The sequence below is a fragment of the Trachymyrmex cornetzi genome, unplaced genomic scaffold (assembly GCF_001594075.2).
Source record: "Trachymyrmex cornetzi isolate Tcor2-1 unplaced genomic scaffold, Tcor1.1 scaffold291, whole genome shotgun sequence".
NCBI lineage: Eukaryota > Metazoa > Arthropoda > Insecta > Hymenoptera > Formicidae > Trachymyrmex > Trachymyrmex cornetzi.
Genome location: NW_017297596.1, coordinates 32,406 through 54,090, shown reverse-complemented (window position 1 = coordinate 54,090; position 21,685 = coordinate 32,406). Strand labels below are relative to the sequence as shown.

The 21,685-nt window shown below is 42.4% G+C and overlaps 1 long non-coding RNA gene across 1 annotated transcript in view; it reads right to left on the bottom strand.

The window, feature by feature from the left end:
* LOC108762288 (uncharacterized) overlaps window positions 1-13,156 on the bottom strand; it is a 16,703-nt gene extending 3,547 nt beyond the window's left edge. The window contains exons 1-2 of the long non-coding RNA XR_001940159.1: window positions 13,146-13,156; window positions 3,702-3,705 (exon numbers count right to left, since the gene is read on the bottom strand). This is a non-coding gene — a long non-coding RNA (uncharacterized LOC108762288). The remainder of the gene's footprint in view (window positions 1-3,701; window positions 3,706-13,145) is intronic.
* Window positions 13,157-21,685: the final 8,529 nt, after the last annotated feature.

Sequence of the window (21,685 nt, the reverse complement as noted above, 5' to 3'; positions counted from 1 at the left end):
AATAATTTTAAATTTGAATTGTCACAATTCATTTATCTGATCTCTTGTTAAAAAGAAGTGCGTATAAAATTATATAAACGGAATTAAGTCTTGTAATTGACTATAATGAAATTCAGTAATGTTATTGTTGACCACTAAATTCAAATTTAAGTATAATACACGTAATGTACACAGAACAAGGCACTTTTGCGTTGGCTTGATGGAGATCAAAATTTTGTCACTCTTGTCTACGAGCAATCTCCGGAATTTGATGTCACATGAAATCGTATGAAATATTACAATTAAAGCATCAGACGAAATTTTATTTAACAAATATATATGGTGAGCTGTATACGTACTAATCAACATAATTGTTTCTATTTAAATATAAGTCGTTTTGCGTGATAAGGGTAATCAATAATTTATGTAATACTGAGGAAGGTCCAATTTGGGACCGAAACGTTTATTAAATGTATTCTAGAAATTAATAAACAAAAATTACTTGTTAGCCATTAACAGCAGGCGATTGTGGTGTATGCCTTTGATCTTTGTAACCTTTATATTGTAACCACGTTATAACTTTAAACACTTTGAGTATTTCTTGAGATATTTTAAACGTTTTAGACTCATTTTTTAATTTCGCTTATTACAGCGCCATCTGTCATCAAAAAAATGTTTGTAATTGTAAAATTTATGTAGCTTTTTCTGAAGAAGCGAAATCTGCAATAAAAAATGGGGTTTCCCATTTAAAATTTTAAACTTACCCTCTCTTTCACCCACAGCGGGTGGGGGTGGGGGGTCATGTTATATGTCAAAAGATAGCTTTTTTGAAAACATTGAATACGTATATTTTCAGATTTCTGATTCGGTGTGTATTTCTCGAGATATTCGACCGTTTCCACACTTTTCGGACACTCTGTATATATATATAAGAATTTTTTCATAATTTTTTATCAACTTTTTAGTACTGCATTTTGTTATTTTTTACCAATATAAGAAAATATGATATTAAAAAATTCTGAAAAAATTCTGAAAAATTTCTTACCTCTTTATGAGAAGAAAATAAACGATTTTTATCTTTTGTAGTTTTTCTGTAAAGTTGATAGTATTTGAGTAAAAAATGATTGAAAATCAATTTTCGGCAATTTTTAGTAATTAATATCTTGTTAATAATTGCGAAAATTGCTAAATAGTATAGGATTTTTCGACTCAGTCTAGTCCGCTCTACCAGCACATGAAATATTTAGCGATTATTCTGGGATATTCTGTATACATACAATGGTAGTTTTTACAGGAAAGCACGTTGAAGTTATACAAGTAAACGCAACAATTATTTATCGAATGTAATTTTACTACCATAGACTTATAAGATATACGGAGCATTCGTACGAGAGAAGCTGAAGACGTGATAGAAAGAGAAAGAAACAGTCGCGGAGTAGTTCTCTTCTGTTCTAGTAGTGAATTGATTGTTTGCCGCGGCAGGCCGGGAAGTGGCCGAGAGCAATAAAGGTAGACGTTCGAGAATTGTGGCCTTACGCTCAAACTATTTGGTCCCCCACCGCTCACTATGAAAGAGGGAAACAACTATGTCTGGAGTAGAGCTGTCCTTCAATGTTATCTTCAGCTCCTCTCATGAACGCTCCGTCTATCTTATAAGGGGTGGCACCCAGTTGGACACGGCTCAATTTGACACGAGCCACTCACAGCGCTTGGGACTACAAAGCTCCTAGGCACCTGGTCGCTGTGATTGGTGGTGTCTAATCGAGCCGTGATCAATCGGGATCACCCCTCTTATAAGTCTATGTTTACTATAGGAAAAAGTTGTTCGTTTTAGCACAAAAAATGACTTTTTCCTTTAGTAAAATTATGTTCATTAGTAGTTTTTACAGGAGAGCAAGTTGAAGTTAACAAAAAAAAAGCGCAAAAATTATTTATCGGACGCAATTTTGCTAAAGCGCGTGAAGAAATCTACTTACAGAATCTTTCGGAATGTACAATATAAAGGCTGCGTTCCGTTTCATGCACGATGTGCATCATTTATCCTTGTTACGCACCGAATGTTAAACAAGAATAAATGCATTATGCACATCATCATGCGTGAAATGGAATGCACCCAAAGAGAATGAGACGTGAAAATTATTCAATTTAGTCATGCAGTTAAAATATAACACTTACAAAATGACAGAAGAACAGAAAAATTCTTCAATCCTTTTCAATTTTGTGGTAGTTGTTTTGTCACAATGTGCAGTGCGAACGTTAGGCTAGGATTGCGCCTAATACGCGTCCGCCTCGGACGAATGGTTCTTCAGAACTCAGTTAACTGCTTCACTTGGAACACGAACGCGTTCCAAGCTAACTTGAAGTTCTTAGTACTTCGACTCAATCCCTCTTACGTTGAGAAAAAACGTTTATTGCAAAATCATGGTGGAGAATCGCATTAAAAACACAATCCACAAAACAGAAGATAAAAATGTTGCGATTATAGTCAGCAGCAGCCTTGCCAATTAATTGGTGCGATCGTGCAACACTACACGTCAGTGCTGCACATTTGGCTCCCTGGTAACACGGAAACCAGCCCCACCACTTATACCCTGAAATTCCTCCCCACCACTCTCGCTGTCTCGCTCCCTCTCGCGAAGCCGCTGCGCGAGAGCGAGCGAGACAGCGAGAGTGGTGGGGATGATTCTCGTGTTGCCGGGGAGCCAAATGTGCACCACTGCTTCGCCGCGAGAGCGAGCGAGACAGCGAGAGACAACGCCCGTCCTTCTCGCTCTACAAGCGAGGATTAGAGCGGAAAGGATGGCCGCTCTTTCTCGCTGTCTCGCTTCCTCTAGTATAGCAGTCGCTTGTTAAGGACTTGGCACAAAACTTAAGATGTAAGACGTAAGCAGTAACGAAATCAACATGTTGGATTGGCTATTGCTTATGTATGGTCTTACGGTCTCTATTGTGATTGGTCGATTCGCTTACTGCTTAAGTCTTACGCCTTAAATTTTTTTATGTGCCATGGCTTTTATAAGCGATTGAAAACCGAAAACGTATTTTCTCGGCCGCTTGGCGTATTCCTGTACAGGGTATCCCGACCTTTCTTGACAATCACTTTTGTGTTGATAGAGCGGATTAAACTGAGTCGAAAAGTCCTCTACCATTTTGCAATTTTCGCAATAGTTAACAAGATATTAATTACTAAAAATTGCAAAATATTGGTTTTGAATAATTTTTTACTCAAATACTATCAACTTTACAGAAAAACTGCAAGAGACAAAAATTATTGATTTTCTGCTCATAAAGTTTTGAGAATTTTTTTCGAATTTGTTATCAACTTTTTAATACTGCATTTTCTTATTTTTATCAACATAAGAAAATACGGTATTAAAAAATTCTGAAAAAATTCTCAGAACTTTATGAGAAGAAAATAAATAATTTTGGTCTCTTGCAGTTTTTCTGTAAAGTTGATAGTATTAGAGTAAAAAATTATTCAAGACCAATATGTTGCAATTTTTAGTAATTAATATCTTGTTAACTATTGCGAAAATTGCAAAATGGTAGAGGACTTTTCGACTGAATTTAATCCGCTCTATCTACACAAAAGTGATTGGTAAAAAAGGTCGGGATACCCTGTACAGGAATACGAGCGGCCGAGAAAGTACATTTTCGGTTTTCGGTCGCTTATAACATGCGGCTACGATACTAGAGGAAGCGAGACAGCGAGAGAGAGCGACCGTCCTTTTCGCTCTAATACTCGCTTGTAGAGCGAGAAGGACGGGCGCTGTCTCTCGCTGTCTCCCTCGCTGTCGCGGCGAAGACAGCCAACTCGGTGCCGGTAGGTGTCTTGGTGGGGGTACAAGTGGTGGGGCTGGTTTCCGTGTTGCCGGGTAGCCAAATGTGCATCACTGGTGCGAGCATGAAATTCGTGTTGTAACCGCTGGCGATACGCGTCGCGAACTGCGACGCGAAATCGCTAATAATGGGAAGCGCCGTGGAGAAGCGCAAGCACGGCGAAATGCTGCCGAATACTATACGCGCGATCATTTGCGGCCCATCGAATTGCAGTAAAACCAACGTTCTCATAAGCTTACTAGAGAGTTCGAACGGCGTACGTTTCGAGAACGTATACGTCTACTCGAAATCGTTGCAACAGCTAAAGTATCAATATCTCGAAAATTTGTTTACATTTATTGACGAAATCGGTTACTTTACGTTCTCCAACAACAGTGACGTTCCACCGTGCGAGGCGCGTCCAAATTCTATTGTTATCTTTGATAACGTGACATGCGACAAGCAGGATGCGGTGAGAGAATACTTTTCGATGGGCCGTCACGCGAACGTCGACTGCTTCTATCTCTGTCAGACGTATGCGAGAATACCTAAACATCTGATACGCGATAACGCGGACTTGCTGTTCAAACAGGACGGTATCAATTCGAAACACGTTTACAACGATCATGTGAATACCGACATGTCGTATGACGAATTTTACACGTTGTGCAGACTGTTGACAACAAAAATATGGTTTGGTAGTGATAGACGAAGACAATGCGCTGACAAATGGACGATACAGAAAAGGACTTATCGAGTTCGCCATACCGTAACGTGACTAGTCGATACTTAGCCACAGACGAACATGGCAGATGTGCGCGAGCTTGAAAAAATCGTGAGGGAGATCGAGAAGACGAGCGAGTCGATTCGCAAGAAACATCGCGCTCTGGTAGAGTCGAGGAGAGCATCGCGTTGGATAGACATTTTAAACCTCTTATCGAGCCGCTGTGATTTTTCGTTGACAGTCTCGGCGAGCACGCGACAAAGAGAGAGTCACGCGACGAAGATGCAGCGTCTGTCCCTAAACGTGAGAGGAAGGAGGAGGAAGAGGAACAAGAGGAGGGAGAAGAAGCGAGCGAGATGTTCGAACCTTCCGCGACTCTGCATAAACAAGAAAATAATCAAGGGCTAATGAGAGTAAATTCGCTGTAGACGTTTGCGATGAGTTAAGAATTTATTCCATATTACTCTGTTCAGACGTTTCGGCCTTCCTTCGAGCCATCTTCAATGTATCCGAACTATACAGTCATATTAATTTTCATAGCTAGACTAGAGAGTGACCACTCGTTCCATCTTCTTCAAATCGTGACACAAGATTGTTAAAGCTAGTGGCAACGATCACAGATGTATTCTGTGTGAAGAAAAATAATTTTTACCACGATATGTCAATAAAAAAATTTTTTTATAAATTACCAATGAATCACTCACCCGCATAGCCATGTACAAATCATCCAAATTAACAACAAATACCGCAAAATTTAACAACCGTCAACAATAAGTAAAAATTTTTCCAGTGTGTTATTATTAAATAAATTTTAAATCAAATTATATCGAGAAACGTGGTATGTCATGTTAACAGACTAGTGATCGACAAGCGAATAAGTCAAAACGAAAAGCGTTTGAATACAAGCATGAAACATACGTAAGTCACCCTTCACGAAATTACATATTGAACAAGTCAAGAAACACAACATGTAGATTCACACCAAGCATAGACAACAAAAGATAAAGGCAGGTAACATACTAATGCCAATATTCAATTTAGATCATTAAGAATCGATATGTATGCATGATGTAAAAATTCGGTGTCGGACTGTGAATTCAAACCATTCTTCTGTAATTGTATGTGAACCATTTCGGCAATTCGTCGTTTGTATAAAAATCGTTCATTATCAACAATTTCCACCTTGTCCCAATCAAAATCATGGTTAAAATTCAATCTATGCTCAGTGATAACTGAATGATTGCTATTAGTTTTTCGAATATCATTTCTGTGTTCTGTGATTCTCGTCTTCACTGTTCTTTTTGTCTGCCCGACGTATGATGCGTCGCAATCATTGCAGTTAATCTTATACACTACATTTCTCTTTGCCAAATTAGGCACTGGATCTTTATGTGTTTTTATAAAACAATTGAGTTTATTAAGACTGAAGAACGCAAGATTGACGTTAAAATCCTTAATTATATCTCTAAATTTGTCCGAAACCTTCGTCACATAAGGAAACGAGAACTACATCTTTCTTGTGTCATCTGTACAAAATTCGTTTTCAATATTTTGTTTCAACGTTTTCCCATGTAACAAAGATTTAAGACGTTCACTTATTACATTAAATATAAAATCCATCGGATAGTCATTGTTTAAAAGTGTCTCTATAACAAAAATTAAATTCTTTTTGTGATATTTAGGAACTGATAATAGGAAAGCTCTATCAACCATTCCCATAACCATGCCCTTCTTCTGTGAAAGAGGATGTTCTGACAAAAAATTTAGGTATTTACCGGAAAATGTTGGCTTATGATACCAATCAAATTCCAATCGCTCATTGTTTTTAATAATGGTAATGTCCAAGAAATTCAGTTCGCTGCCACCTATCTCCATCGTAAACTGTAACCTAGGGTGGAACGAGTTAAATATATTTAAAATTTCTGAGGTCTTTTCACAAGGGATCCCCATGGCGATATCGTCCACATATCGGACATAGAACGGGATATGAAAACCTAGAGTATCTAAAGCTTTCCTTTCCAGGTCTTGTAGAACAATGTCAGCGATCACTGGAGACAGAGGTGAACCCATAGGCATTCCAAATTTTTGTCTGTAAATGACCCTATCAAAAGAGAAGAAAGCCGAGTTAAACACGAGTCTTAGAGCGACGTTAAATTCTTCTTTAGTTATGTTCGTAATATTTGAAATCAGAGGCCATCTATGAGAAATGCTGTCCAGAGCTAATTCAAGCGGTATATTGGTGAAAAGAGAAATCACGTCAAGTGAGATCAAAATAAAATCACTATCAAACTTAGTCTCTCTCAGAACGCTGGTCAAATGAAAACTATTTTTTATGTGACTGGAGGAATTGCTGCTCACCTTGTAAATTATTTTGTGTAAAAAAGATGCCAAAGGGTAGAGTGGACTCTCCATCGCTGAGATAATAATTCTAAGGGGTGTACCTGGTTTATGGATTTTAGGAAGTCCATAAGCTCCAGGTAACACACCCTCGCTCACATTTAAATTATTATAAGTATAATTAGAAATAAATTCTTTTTTCTTCCACCTAGATTTAACTCTGCATAAATCCGATGATTGATCGCCCGAACCGATAACCTCCACCCTGCGTGCCAAAATCGTACCGACGATAGAGTCGTTGGAGAACTTTTCGAAACGACGGAAGACTCGCTAGCGACGAAGATTCAAAATCAGCTGCAAACGTTGGAAGGTCGAGAGGCGTTGCGAGCCAGCTTGGACCCGTTGGGTCAAAAATACGTCGAGGCTGTCCTGCGGGGAGCGCAAGATAAAGAGAGCGGTATAGATCACGTGTACGGCGTTTACCTACACAAGGATGGATTGATGTTTGGTAAAATGAATTCCTTTGCAGAGCGTTTAAACGACCTATTTTATTATTTTTGGAAGGTTTCCCAAGCTCTCCTGGATAAATAAGCATTTTTTCATGAATGTACGGACTTTTAAAATGACAACTGCATAGGTTTTAAAGGTGTCCATTCAGGGCCAATTTTGACCATTTTTACACTCCCTCCTTTATTGTATTCGTATTCTTGTGTTATGTAAATTGATGGAAATTCCTTTTTTTTAGTTGTTGGTTCGTTGCAATAGGCGGGGGATTGGTGCTTCAGGGACTTAGCAATCCTTGCGATGGGGCGCAAAAGGCGGTCGTAACACCTCCGGTCTGGATAGGAAGATTCGCGATCCGTGTTTCTTTCGGCTGGGTACAGAGCGGCGACCACCGACCACGCGAAGCATGCATTGTCCATCGATCCCACGTTAATCACCGCTCTCTTTGTCATTATCTCTCGCGGCACTTCGAAGCGACATCCCGCGCGCAATGGATTACACTTATTGAAGTTTATTGTAAGATTCATGATTCGCGACAACGCCCACCCACTGTCACGTTCTTGAAACTCCTCGAGAGATGTCAATGTCGGTTCGATGACGTATCTCTCATACCACTCACGCAAGTTCGATGTTTGAAAGAGTTCATAGTTTTTAGTATTAATACTTTTATTGGCACGTTTATCGCCCGTCGCAAATTCGCCGTTAAATATAGTGTTCACTTTTATACAGTTGTGTCTTTCTATTGTGTCTTGCACTCGCTCGAGCACTACACTGTTGATGTCTTCTAAAAATCGTCGCGGCTCGATATAGTCCGCGTTAATTACCGTACCAGTTAAAATTCGATTTTCAAACGCCGGATCGATCTCTCGCCAAACAAAAGATCTTTCCGAGTTATTGGCACTGTTATTGCTAGTGCTCGCGTAATCATCACCAAAATGCAGAAATCGTCTTTCTAATTGAGTCTCTGTACCCTCGAGTCGTGCAATTGTAGCGATTAGAGATTGTCGGCATCCAAGGGAGAGCCGTGGACGCTTGACATGATTGCATTCTTCAAGCTGTTTAATTAATTCATTGCACACTTTTATCCACGCGAAACACTCCTTCAAGTTAGCAATTTGGTGGGATCGATTCAACAGATCGCGCTCTCCTTGACTGAAATCTCGATCCATGTTTACAACGATTTACTAACAATAAGACGAGTTCGCTCTCGTAAATTTCAACGTACTATAATCTGACACATTTCCAGACTGAATTTATTTTCGTCTGTAATTCCCTCTTTTCAGAGTAGAGAATTATGTGCTTATTTTTAAAGTATGCTTAAAAAAAACGCTCTACTCTTATAAAAATTTATGAAAATACAATTCTATCGACTTTCACTTATACATTTACACTTCTATTAACCTTGAAACATATTGCAAAAAACATGTTTGATTGTCATGTCTCTTCCAAAAAAAGAATAAACGATCGAGGCTCTTTTATCAAGGAAGACATTGCGTTTCAATATCATCGATTTCGATAGCAACCAGATGTTGGCGCTCAATCGATTAATTATGAAACTTGGTGTATTTAGGTATTTAAAATAATTAATAAATATTATTTCTAGAAAAATTACATTACGCTATATCTTGGTTGAAAAACGGTTGGAGTATGTAGGGGAGACCGGGGCCGATTGTCACAGTTTTTGATTATTGATTTTTAGAAAAGTGGATGCTTGATTTTAAAATATTATATACGTTACAATATATACCTACATTCTTTAGTTATTAAAAAAAATATTACTCGTGAATTCATCATATCATAAAAATAAGTTATTTAATTTTAAATGAAGCTGCGAAAATATGACAATTAACCCCGTGTTTTGGGTTGATTGTCACATGTTCTAGGTAGTGATACACATTTGGCTCCCCGGCAACACGGAAACCAGCCCCACCACTTGTACCTCCACCAAGCAGACACCTACCGGCATCGAGTCGGTCGTCTTCGCCGCTGCGCGAGAGCGAGCGAGACACAGAGAGACAGCGCCCGTCCTTCTCGCTCTACAAGCGAGTATTAGAGCGAAACGGACGGCTGCTCTCTCTCTCTCGCTATCTTGCTTCCTCTAGTATCGTAGTCGCTTGTTATAAGCGATCGAAAACCGAAAATGTACTTTCTCGGCCGCTCGGCGTATTCCTGTACAGGGTATACCGACCTTTTTTGCCAATCACTTTTGTGTTGATAGAGCGGATTAAACTGAGTCCAAAAGTCCTCTACCATTTTACAATTTTCGCAAATAGTTAAAAAGATATAAATTACTAAAAATCGCAAAATATTCGTTCTGAATAATTTTTTACTCAAATACTATCAACTTTACAGAAAAACTGCTAGAGACATAAATTATTTATTTTCTTTTCATAAAGTTCTGAGAATTTTTTCAGAATTTTTTTAGAATTCTTTAATACCGTATTTTCTCATTTTGGTAAAAATAAGAAAATGCAGTATTAAAAAGTTGATAAAAAATTCTGAAAAAATTCTCAAAACTTTATGAGAAGAAAATAATTTTTGTCTCTTGCAGTTTTCCTGTAAAGTTAATAGTATTTGAGTAAAAAATTATTCAAGACCAATATTTTGCAATTTTTAGTAATTAATATCTTGTTAACTATTGCAGAATGGTAGAGGACTTTTCGACTCAGTTTAGTCTGCTCTATCGACACGAAAGTGATTGGCAAAAAAGGTCAGGATACCCTGTACAGGAATACGCCGAGCGGCCGAGAAAGTACATTTTCGGTTTTCGATCGGTTATAACAAGCGACTACGATACTAGAGGAAGCGAGACAGCTGGAGAGAGCGGCCGTCCTTTTCGCTCTGATACTCGCTTGTAGAGCGAGAAGGATGGGCGCTGTCTCTCGCTGTCTCGCTCACTCTCGCGCAGCGGCGAAGACGGCCGACTCGATGCCGGTAGGTGTCTGCTTGGTGGGGGTACAAGTGGTGGGGCTGGATTCCGTGTTGCTGGGGAGCCAAAAGTGCATCACTGGTGAGAAGGACGGACGCTCTCTCTCGCTGTCTCGCTCGCTCTCGCGCAGCGGCGAAGTTGGCCGACTCGGCGCCAGTAGGTGTCTGCTTGGTGGGGGTAAAAGTGGTAAGGCGAGTTTTCCGTGGTGCCGGGAGTCAAATGTGTACTGGACTGAGGGAGTTCGCGCGTTATTTTCCCGCGTGTACTGTCGCACGCGCTGTCTCTCTCATACCAACGCCGTTTGCACCTACGCCTGTTCGCTCGCACCGATGAGCTCCCCCCCCCCCTTTCCGTGTCAACGAGTGGCCCCTCGCCGACAAATTATCCAGAACTCGTTATACTATTTGCTCGATCTCGCTCGCACCAACGCCCGTTCGCTCTCGCTCGCACCAACGCCCGTTCGCTCTCGCTCGCACCAACGCCCGTTCGCTCTCGCTCGCACCAACGCCCGTTCGCTCTCGCTCGCACCAACGCCCGTTCGCTCTCGCTCGCATCGATGAATGCGTATTAAAAGATTTGATCTCTCATGACTAGATTTAGCGTAATCAAAGATTTTTCAAGGAGATGCCGCGACAAGTCACAACATGTCACGACATGTTTCGCAGTGACATCATCAATGTGACGTTACTAAATAGTACATGTCACGTGACCAGATTTTTTACGAACATTTGACAACATGGCGTGTATGATTTATATCGGTAAACACCGATGGTGTCGAGAGCTTCCCACGCCTCGCCAGCAAATTATCCAGAACCCGTTATTATAACTATTCTCTCACTCGCATCGACACCGTTCACTCGCTCTCGCACTAACGCCCGTTCGTACCAACGTCGCGGTATCGATGCGTTCGATTGTACTACACACATACACACACACTTTTACTGTCATGTTTTTTTAATTCTTAGTTTAATAAAAAAGATATTAAAATAAGAATCTATCGTGATTTCCTTTTACACAGTTTTTTTTGCGTATTTATATATTCCTGTTGGGGTACAACATCCTTATCGGATGCGTTCTCTTTCACATGATGTTATTTCAATTTTCATAAGGATATCTATTTTTATGCAGTTTTGTATCCTCGATAGAAACCACATCCGTTAACATGTTCGATGGGGACAATGGTATATAAATGTGTATGGGCGAGGCTTTTTTGTCATACATACTTTTTTATTTTTTCCTTAATGTTGTGTCAGTGTGAATTAACGATGAGCAACCTGCTGGGATCTTTTGGAGATTACATACGAGTTTCCGGTGGATGGAGTAAGTGTTTTTTCTTTTTATCTATATGTTAGAAATTTTTTTATTTTTATTTAAAATTTATTTTATTTACAGTTCTTATTCCAGTATATCGTTGTCGATAATGAAAGAATTTGCCGGCTGCAACTAGCTAATGAGCTGGGAATCCTCAAGATCCCATTCGTAAGTTTATTATAATCTATAAATTACACAATGTAATTTTTATAAATTATAAATAACAATACTTTTTTCTAATTCACTTTCATACTCCCTTTTTCCAGGCTACACACCGCGGGAATGTGCGCATCCGGGGATTTATGAACATATTCAATAGACAAATGATACACGCGGAGAGGCGAGCTGAGCGAGAGTTCAGAGTCGAATTTATGGATATTTGGGACGACGGCGATTTGTTCCTCGCCGAACTTTTCGGTCTCCGATCGTATGAACCCGACTTTTCAGAGGAAATGTGGGAATGTAAGGTTAATTGATTATATTTGATTTTATAAATATATATTTTTTAAATATTTTGTATATACTATCTTATATATATATTTTTTATTTATATGAGTATTTTCATCTTACAGAAAGCTGCGGCAGTGGTGGCGGCGACGGTGGTAGTGGACCTGGCCTACAGTGGCGGCGGTAGAAAATTTTTATTACATACTTTAGTGTTAATTATATTATTATTAATTTTAATATAATTAGTATAGTTTTATATGCTCATGCGTTGTGAAATATTAGGTGTACAACTTTGCTTCCGCCGTTTTCCTATAGATGGCTTTAGCGGTAAGTGGTGGGCGAAATAAATAGATCATAGACGTCATACAATAAACTTGGGCATCTGTCAACATAATCCCATAGAAACATTAGTCGATTTGTGTCTGCATCATAAAGTTATTCTCGATTGAAAATGTCAGTTTACGAGCCAAATTCTCATCATTTGCGGGAGGTTTTAATTTTCTGCTTCAATATGAAGAAATCTGCGGCTGAGGCTTATCGAATGCTCTCAAATACTTATGGTGAGGCCGCTATTAGTGAAAGAACGTGTCGTGAGTAGTTTCAACGCTTCAAGAACGGTGATTTTGACGTCGGAGACCGGCATAGCGGTGGAAGAGAGAAGGTTTTTGAAGATGCAAAACTGGAGGTATTACTTGATCAAGACTCATGTAAAAATCAAGAAGAATTGGCACGATCATTGGGAGTAACTCAACAAACCATTTCAAAACGCCTCAAAGCCATGGGAATCATTCAGAACCAAAGAAATTGGGTGCCGTACGAGTTGAAGCCGAGAGATGTTGAACGGCGTTTGTTTACTTGTGAACAGCTGCTTGAAAGGCAAAGACGGAAGGGATTTCTGCATCGCATTGTGACTGGGGACGGAAAATGGGTTCATTACGATAACCCCAAGCGCAGAAAATCATGGGGAGTTCCCGGCCATGCTTCCATGTCGACGGCCAAACCAAGTATTCACGGCTCCAAGGTCATGCTCTGTATTTGGTGGGACCAACTCGGCGTGGTGTATTATGAGCTGTTAAAACCAACTAAAACAATCACAGGCGATCGGTATCGAACGCAATTGATGCATTTGAGCCGAGCATTGGAAGGCAAACGCAATACAACGAGAGACACGATAAAATGATTTTGCAGCATGACAATGCTCGACCCCATGTTGCGAAAGTGGTCAAGACATACTTGAAAACGTTGAAATGGGAAGTCCCACCCCACCCGCCGTATTCTCCAGACGTGGCTCCGTCTGACTATCACTTGTTTCGATCAATGGCACACGTCCTGGCTGACCAGCACTTACGGTCTTATGAAGAAGTAAAGAATTGGATCGATTCGTGGATCGCCTCAAAAGATGACCAGATTTTTCCGATGCGGGATTCGTACGCTGCCCGAAAGATGGGTGAAAGTAGTGGCCAGCGATGGACAATACTTTGAATCATAAATGTATAACCACTTTTTTACAATAAAGCCTCGAATTTCGGAAAAAGAAGGGCGGAAACAAAGTTGTACACCTAATAAAAAGAACATTTAATTATAAACTTCAATAGTTTATTAAGGTTCACGTAGTCGTACCAGAAGAATTCCGTCATATTCTAAGAAAGTGTCATTATATGTAAAAGTTATTTCCGAACTTACTTCGGAAATACTAATCTGCTCCAACCCGTGGGCTGTTTACCGGGCGCGTCTCCAGGTGGCGGATTGGAGGACGTCCGGAGGGATGTCCCGGTCACCCGGGTGTGAAACCCCGTGTGTCACTGGAGGTCTCTCCGGATAGTGGCGGTTATAAACGGGTCTCCAGGTGTAAAACCCTGCGTGGGTCCGGGAAAACCGCTGACGTGGACCAGCCTCCTAAGCTAAGCTAGAAGCCATCGAGGTGAAGGCTGCGTGGATCTGTTGGAGCAGTGTCGTGATCGATGCCTCTGAGGCACCGGGCGAAACGCCAGAGTATCTAGCCTTATCCACGCATGCGGGGCTCTACGTGGGCGTATCTTGTCGTTCTCTAGCTGCTCGTGGATGTGTATGGATAGATTAAGACACACTTAAAATAAATGAAGACGAGATAACCGCGGGCCCGAAAGGGCACTCAGCGGAGGTGGCGGCGACCACGGCGCAAGTACGGGCCTGCGAGTGCTCGGAAAGCGAGGTGGTCGCTGCTGTGGAGGTGGAGATGGCTCCTGTTTTGGAACGGGCCCCTTTGGACTCGGAAAGAAACGGGAGCAATGCGGATGTGAGGGCGCCTCATAAGAGGAACCGCAGTAGAGCCCAGAAGAGACGGGCGAAGAGGGACAAGCAGAAGGCTCTTGAAGGGCAGCCTCCGGGTCCCTCGTCGGCCCTTACTACGCCGGTGGAGGAGGTAACAGGGCTCATCGGTAAAGAGTGCCGCGCGAGCTCTGACCACCTCCCCCCCCCCTAGGTTAAGAGGATGGTTAAAAAGCCTAGGGCTAAGGCAACTGGGCCTAGGCTTTTTAACCATCCACTTCGCAACGATGGCTGACCTGTTTGCAAGGGCGGTTATTCTGGAGGGGTACCCTTAGAAGAGGATCACTCCGGAGCAGCTAACCTTGTTTCGAGGAGCGGTCCTGGCGGAGATGGATGGGATCCAGGAGGATTCCCTACACAGATTTGTGGGACCGGCTACCCTCAAGAACGGGGCAGTCATCATCAGAGGACGCGGCGTCCCTTAACTGGCTGGAAGGCCGGGTGGGGGGCATCGTGCCGTGGGAGGGCACCAAGCTCAGAGTGGTAGGCTTGGATGAGCTTTAAAGGCGACACAGGGCGATGGTCTGGGTTCCGTGTCCTCCGAAGCCCGCGGCTGCTGTCCTGGCGCTGCTGGAGAGGCAAAATCCGGACATCGGTGCTCTGACTTGGCGCGTCTTTGCCGAAAACATAAGCGCTTCCCTTGAAGGGAGGAATTACGTTTTCGGCATCTTGGAGTCCAGCGTTCTCAAGTTGAGGGAGCGGGACTCCAAGCTATGCTATGGGATCGAGCAGATCACCGTTAAGGTGGCTCGATCTCATAGTGAGGGGGCGGGCAAGGAGGAGCCTCGATCCAAAGATTTGCTCGTATAATGGGCTGGTCGGTGATAGAGGTTACACAAATTAACCTGCATCACAGCAAAGGGGCCTCGGCGGTTCTAGCCTGGCGCCAGTCTGTGATGCACACAGCCATTTCCTTGAAACAAGAACCATGGGTTGTCTGTGGATGTGTCAAGGGGGTCTCAGCATGCGGGAAGCTTTTTAAAGCTCCCCCCGAGCAGAAACTTAGGGCGTTCATAACGGTTAAGCGGCTGGATGCACGGTTCCTGCCTGAAGTGTGTTCCAGGGATCTGACGGCGGTGGAAGTGATGGCGGCTGGTAGTGCTGGAGACACCAGGAGGCTCGTCATCTGCTTGGCCTACTTTCAGCACAGAGAAGGGGTGCCGCCACCGGAGCTGATCAGGTTGGTGGACCTCTGCCAGAGGGAAGGACTGCCATTGCTGATGAGATTCGATGCCAATGCGCACAACACCATATGGGGAAACACCGACACGAATGAAAGGGGAAGGAAGTTGCTAGAGTACCTAGGGTGTGATCCCGATTGATCACGGCTCTATTGGACACTACCAATCACAGCGACCGGTGCTTAGGAGCTTTGTAGTTTCAAGCGCTATGAATGGCTCGTGTCCAATTGAGCCGTGTCCAACTGGGTATCACCCAGTACCTAGTAACTACTGACCTGGAAGTTCTGAACAGAGGTAATAAATCCACCTTTTGCCCGGCGGGGAGAAGTGAGGTGTTAGATCTCACTCTCTGCTCACGTGAATCCGTGCGAAAGGTGAGGGAATGCAAGGTGTCGGATGAGCCCTCCCTCTCCGACCACAGGCTAATAACCTTTAGACTTTCAGGTCTCAATGTGAAGGTTAAGAAGGTGAGGTATCCAAAGAGGATGAACTGGGACTCCTATCAGAGGGACCTGAGAATAAATCGCAGGGATTTCCCCAAGAGGTATGGCACGGTGAAGGAGCTGGAGCTCTGTGTGGAATATCTACAAAGGGCTCTGATTGGCTCCTATGAGGCGAACTGCCCGGCCAGGACGGTCACCAACAATAGAGGAATTCCCTGGTGGAATCCACGACTGCAGAATCTCAGGGTCAAGGCTCGAAGGGTCTGGAACAAAGCGAGGAACACAGGCCGGCCCTCCGACTAGGATCTGTACAGGAAAACCCAGAAGGAATACAGAGATTTTGCAGTGGAGGCGAAGAAGAAAAGCTGAAGGGATTTCTGCGTGTCGGTGGAGGGAATATCGCCAGGCTTTGTAGATTCCTATCCAAAAACCCGGAGGCAGCGTTGGAAGCAGTCCGAGTGTTGGACGGCTCCATGGCATCCGGAGAGAGATGCCTGGTGCACCTTCTGGAGACTAACTTTCCTGGTTTCCAGAGGGGTGATGGATAGTGCTGGGAAGTTGACACGGGCTGCTTTAGGGCATGTGCCAACGATTAAAAATTAGCGGCCGAGATTGTGAGGCCAACCAAAATCAGATGGGCGATTGGATCTTTCCGACCATTCAAGTCGGCCCGACCTTGTGTTCCCGGCTCTCTTTCAGAGAGGGCTGAAGCAAGTGATCGGGCCCCTCACAAGGGTGATGAGAGCCTGTCTGGCCCTTGGGTACACCCCCCAGGCGTGGAGAAAGGCGAGAGTCGTCTTTATCCCCAAGGTGGGGCGAGTTAATTATGTCATTGCAAAGGACTTCAACCGATCAGCTTGACCTCGTTCTTTCTTAAGACATTGGAAAAGCTGGTCGACGTATACATCAGGGATTGTGTGCTGGTTCAGTATCCGTTGCATGTCGAGCAGCACGCCTATCGGGCTGGCCACTCGAGTATATCGACTCTCCACTCGGTTGTCTATAAGGTTGAAAAGCAGCTCCAGCAAGGAGGATTTCTGGTAGGCACTTTCCTGGATATTGAGGGGGCCTTCAACAACACTCCACATGAGGTAGTCTGTGCTGAGGCAGCAAGGCGGGGCGTACCGGTGAAGCTCATGAAGTGGATCCGGGGAATGCTTGGACGTCAAGTGACGACATCACTGGGTACGGTGAGTGTAGAAGGATGGGTGGGGAGAGGCCGTCCCTAAGGGGGAGTCCTCTCACCACTCCTGTGGTGCTTAGTAGAGGATAGGCTGCTTGAAGAGCTTAATGGCAAGGGCTTGGAGACAATTGGGTACGCTGATGATTTAGCGATTCTGATAGGAGGCCCTTTCCTAGAAACGATCCTTGAGCTCACACAAGAGGCTCTAGGGGTGGAAGAATGGTGTAAAAGGACGGGTCTGTCGGTTAATCCGAATAAGACAAGTCTGGTAATTTTCACCCACAAGTACAAAGTGGGCTCCGTGAAGGGGTCCGTTTTGGAAGGGGTCAGACTGATTCCCGAGACGTCAGTCAAGTATCTAGGAGTTATCCTGCATAAAAGACTGACTTGGAAGCTGCACCTGGAGGCGGTGTGCAGGAAGACCTGCACATATTTCTGGCTGTGCTGAAGAACCTTTGGACAAATCTGGGGACTTCAGACGGATAGGGTGCTTTGGCTATACTCAGCGGTGCTCCGGCCACGATAGCTGCTCTATGCTGCTGTGGTCTGGTGGCCAAGGATACAGCTAGCGGAAACTCGAGCATCGCTGGAACGCGTCAGGGCTCTTATTCTAAGAGAGGCCCTGGGAGCAATGAGGACAACGCCGGTGGCAGTAATGGGAGTGCTGTTCGGCATCGAACCACTCCATCTTGTGATAGTGGCGGCAGCGGCGGCCACTGCGTACAGGTTGATGTGTGAGGGCAAATGGACGATCGGGGTGGGTCACACCCGGATACCACGGGAGAAATCAGATGGAAACCGTGTTGGAAATGCGGCAAGACAGGATGTCAAGAAGGCGCGACTTCGATAGATCGTTCAAAATCTATCTGCCTAGTCGTGAGGAGTGGGAGAGGCACGAGGTGCCCGCTGTTAGGAATGGGGACGTCTGGTACACGGATGGCTCCAAGACTGACGGGGGCGCCGGTGGTGGGATCTTCGGAAACCGTGGTGGATTCAGGGAAGCTCTCCCCCTCGGAGAATTCACCACGGTATTCCAAGCGGAGGTGGTGGCAATCATGAGCTGCGCTCATGGGCAGGCGCATCAGGATCTGCTTGGATAGCAGAGTTGCTCTGGGGGCGCTGTGGGCGTACGTCTTTGACTCGTACTAGTTTGGGAGTGCAAGAGTGCATTGGACAGGCTTTCCGCGGGCAATGACGTCGCTCTTGTGTGGGTCCCGGGGCACTCGGGAATCAAAGGCAATGAAATTGCTGATGAGCTAGCAAGAAGCGGCTCATCAGCCAGTTTGGTGAAACCGAAGCCGACCCTTGGACTGCCCAGCTGTAGTCGTAGGGCAAAAATAAGGGACTGGCTACGGGACAGCCACATCGACTATTGGAAGGAGGAAACAAGGACCAAGTGCCGGCAGGCAAGGGCCCTACTGGGAGAGGTATCCAGTAGGAACCTTGCTAGGAGTATTAGGACCTTAAGAAGAGGGGAGACCAGGCTGGTGGAGCAAATCTACACGGGCCATGGCCAACTACCTTCACCAACTACCATATGCACAAGCTAGGGTTTAGTGATAACCCGAAGTGCAGGAAAGGCGAACACGAAGAAGAGACTACTCTCCACGCCCTATACGAATGTCCAGCGTATGCTGGATATAGGCGACTTCTATTGGGCTCGATATTTCTCGAGCCTGAGCAGGTATATCAACTCCAGGTCAGAGATCTCCTTTGCTTCTGAAGGAAGATTGGTCTGAGCTGACCTGGGGTTAGTACGGCTGGGAAGACACAATGGACCTAGTGTCGTTGGTAGGCCCCAATATTAGGCTGACTCCCGAGCTATTATTATTATTATTATTAATCTGCTCCAAGAACATGTATGCCTCTTGTACTCCTTTGAGCCATTTCTTCTTGATAACTTGTAAATCATTACAGTAACACCATTCCGATTTTTTGTCTGCTTTCAACATACACGTATAACGACCACGATTCATTTCTTCGACCTCGTGAAATATAGCGCTTATTAACTTGAACTTTTCTTTATTAATCGTGACAGTATTCGTCGGTACGGAGTTAATCCGATTATCGATAATTTTTTTGGAAGAACCGTTTACAAAAGTATATAAATTGAGCTGTATTACTAAGACGGATTAAGTCGATTCGATTACGGTTTTCTTTTTCATAACGGTACCCTTACATTCGTTAAAATTACCATTTATCGTTTACTATTTCGAAAATTCTGACTCAATCAAAGTTTCCAGAGTGACAAGTTTTTCCTTTTTAATGTCGACGTTATAGTTAATAACAGCAAACAACTCTTTTCCAGCGTAGTTACGTTGTAATTACATTTGGCATTTGAACAAGATGTTACGTACTTCAATTCGAGTTCTAATACATTCTTCATTTCGGAATACGTCGACATGAGAGCCGTGAAAAATTCCGAAACATTTTGTTGTGTTCGTTCTTCGAAGCGTTCTCCGATAGATCTTTTAATCGCTAGAATATTGCAACACTTATGCTCAGCATACGCGCAGATAGCATCAGTCATTGTGTCCGATACTTTACTTTTCAGTATTTGTTGCCTGATACGTACACAATGAAACGCACATTGCAATGTTACATTAGCGTAACACGAAATATGATCGCCATTGCAGAGGCCGTATATTTTCCATGTAACTATATTTTCTGGTTCCTCGCAACCATAATTCTGTACATCATCAATGACATTACACTATTAGAAATGTTCTTAAATTTCATTAACTTTTAATGTACATTGGTGAATGAAGTTTAATTTCTCTGTAACTGAAAGGACTATTAATGCACATGTTAATGAGATTTAAGTTTACAGTAAATGAAAAATTAAGTGTAATGAAATTTAATATACTTTTTATTTACGGATATAAATGACATTTAATTAACCGTAATTGAAATAACTATTAATGTACATATTAATGAAATTTAAGTTTGTAGTACATTAAATTTCAATACGCTTAACTTAAAAGTTAAGCATATTGAAATTTAATGTACTTTTACATTTACGAATATTAATAATATTTTAATTAAGCCTAATACTATTAACGCTTAACGTTTAATACGTTAAGTTTCTTACATGTCATTAACGTAAATTACTTTTCAGTTACAGATCTCGTACTTTTTTCATTAACGTGTAAATTAATTTTTATAATAATGTGTTCATTAATTTCAGTACACACGTCCATCACATTTAAAACTACTGTAATTTAGTTTTTATTTACATCATTCATTACATTTAATTTCGTGCATAACCACATGCTTCTTTTACATGTTAATTAAAATTTATTAAGAAATTTCTAACAGTGTAGGTATGGCCCATCGGCAGTCGTGAATTTTCACAGCCTTTTTCTATGACGAATTGATTTGTGGTAGCTGAGCTTTGAACACAGACCTCAGTCGATTATATATTCTACAATGACTTCCGAGTTTGCTTTTACGAATGCCGGATTGAAATTGATCAAATGTAGGCCTTCCAGTGTACTCACTCGTGACAAACCTACATAGGTTTGACTATCACTGAACACACTCGTTCCTAGATCCATCATTTTTACACATAATTCCTTGACTTTTGTGTATAGTTATTCCATAATTGGAAGACAATGGAAATTGTTTCCGATGTACACATTTTGTGGAATACTTCGAATTTAATATCTACTTTCGTTATTGTGATTTCTTTGTTACCCGATATAACGATTATAATGGAATCAATACGATTTCCGTCAACACAACGATTAACTGCAAGTGCATTGCCTATAGTTCCATTGACAAACCCCAAAGTTACATCAATGTTTCGTCGACCCTTATAAAAATTTTTCACCGTTTTTAGACCTTATATGGACCGTTTTTATCCCGCTTTTAGCCCGTTTTTAGCCGGTTCTTGCTCGTTTCTTCCACTCGTAAGCACTCGCAGTGTATCATGAAGGAAACATAGTGAGTATACACGAGTACGCAATGAGTATTTTTGAGGAGATTGTCCGTTTTCAATACTCGATTTTCTGCTGATGAACGACAAACGTATACGCGAGTATTTTTGAGTGAATCGTCCGTTTTCAATACTCGTTTTTCCGCTATGTGTATTTTTGAGTGGATTGTCCGTTTTCAGCTAATGAGTGAGAACACGTTAATACGACATTGCTCTTTTACTCGTACATTTACTTATCATTTATTAATTACCATATCATACGATTTCAAATAAATTAAAATAGAATTTATGTAATAATTCATTATATATTATTGTATATACATATATACACACACATATACAGGGTGGGCCATTTTAATCGATCCACCCAAATATCTCCAAAAGTAAGCGCTATACAAAAAAATTGTTTAAACAAAAGTTGTTCAGGACAATGGGGGTCATCTTTCTGCATTATTGGTTTTGACCTTAATGTCAATTTTAAAGGTTATTTGAAGATCAAAATAATTTTTTTAAATGAGAACCCCTATTTTCGACACCGGATTCAGAAAGAGCGGGAAATTTTACGTCAGGAATGATAGTTTTAT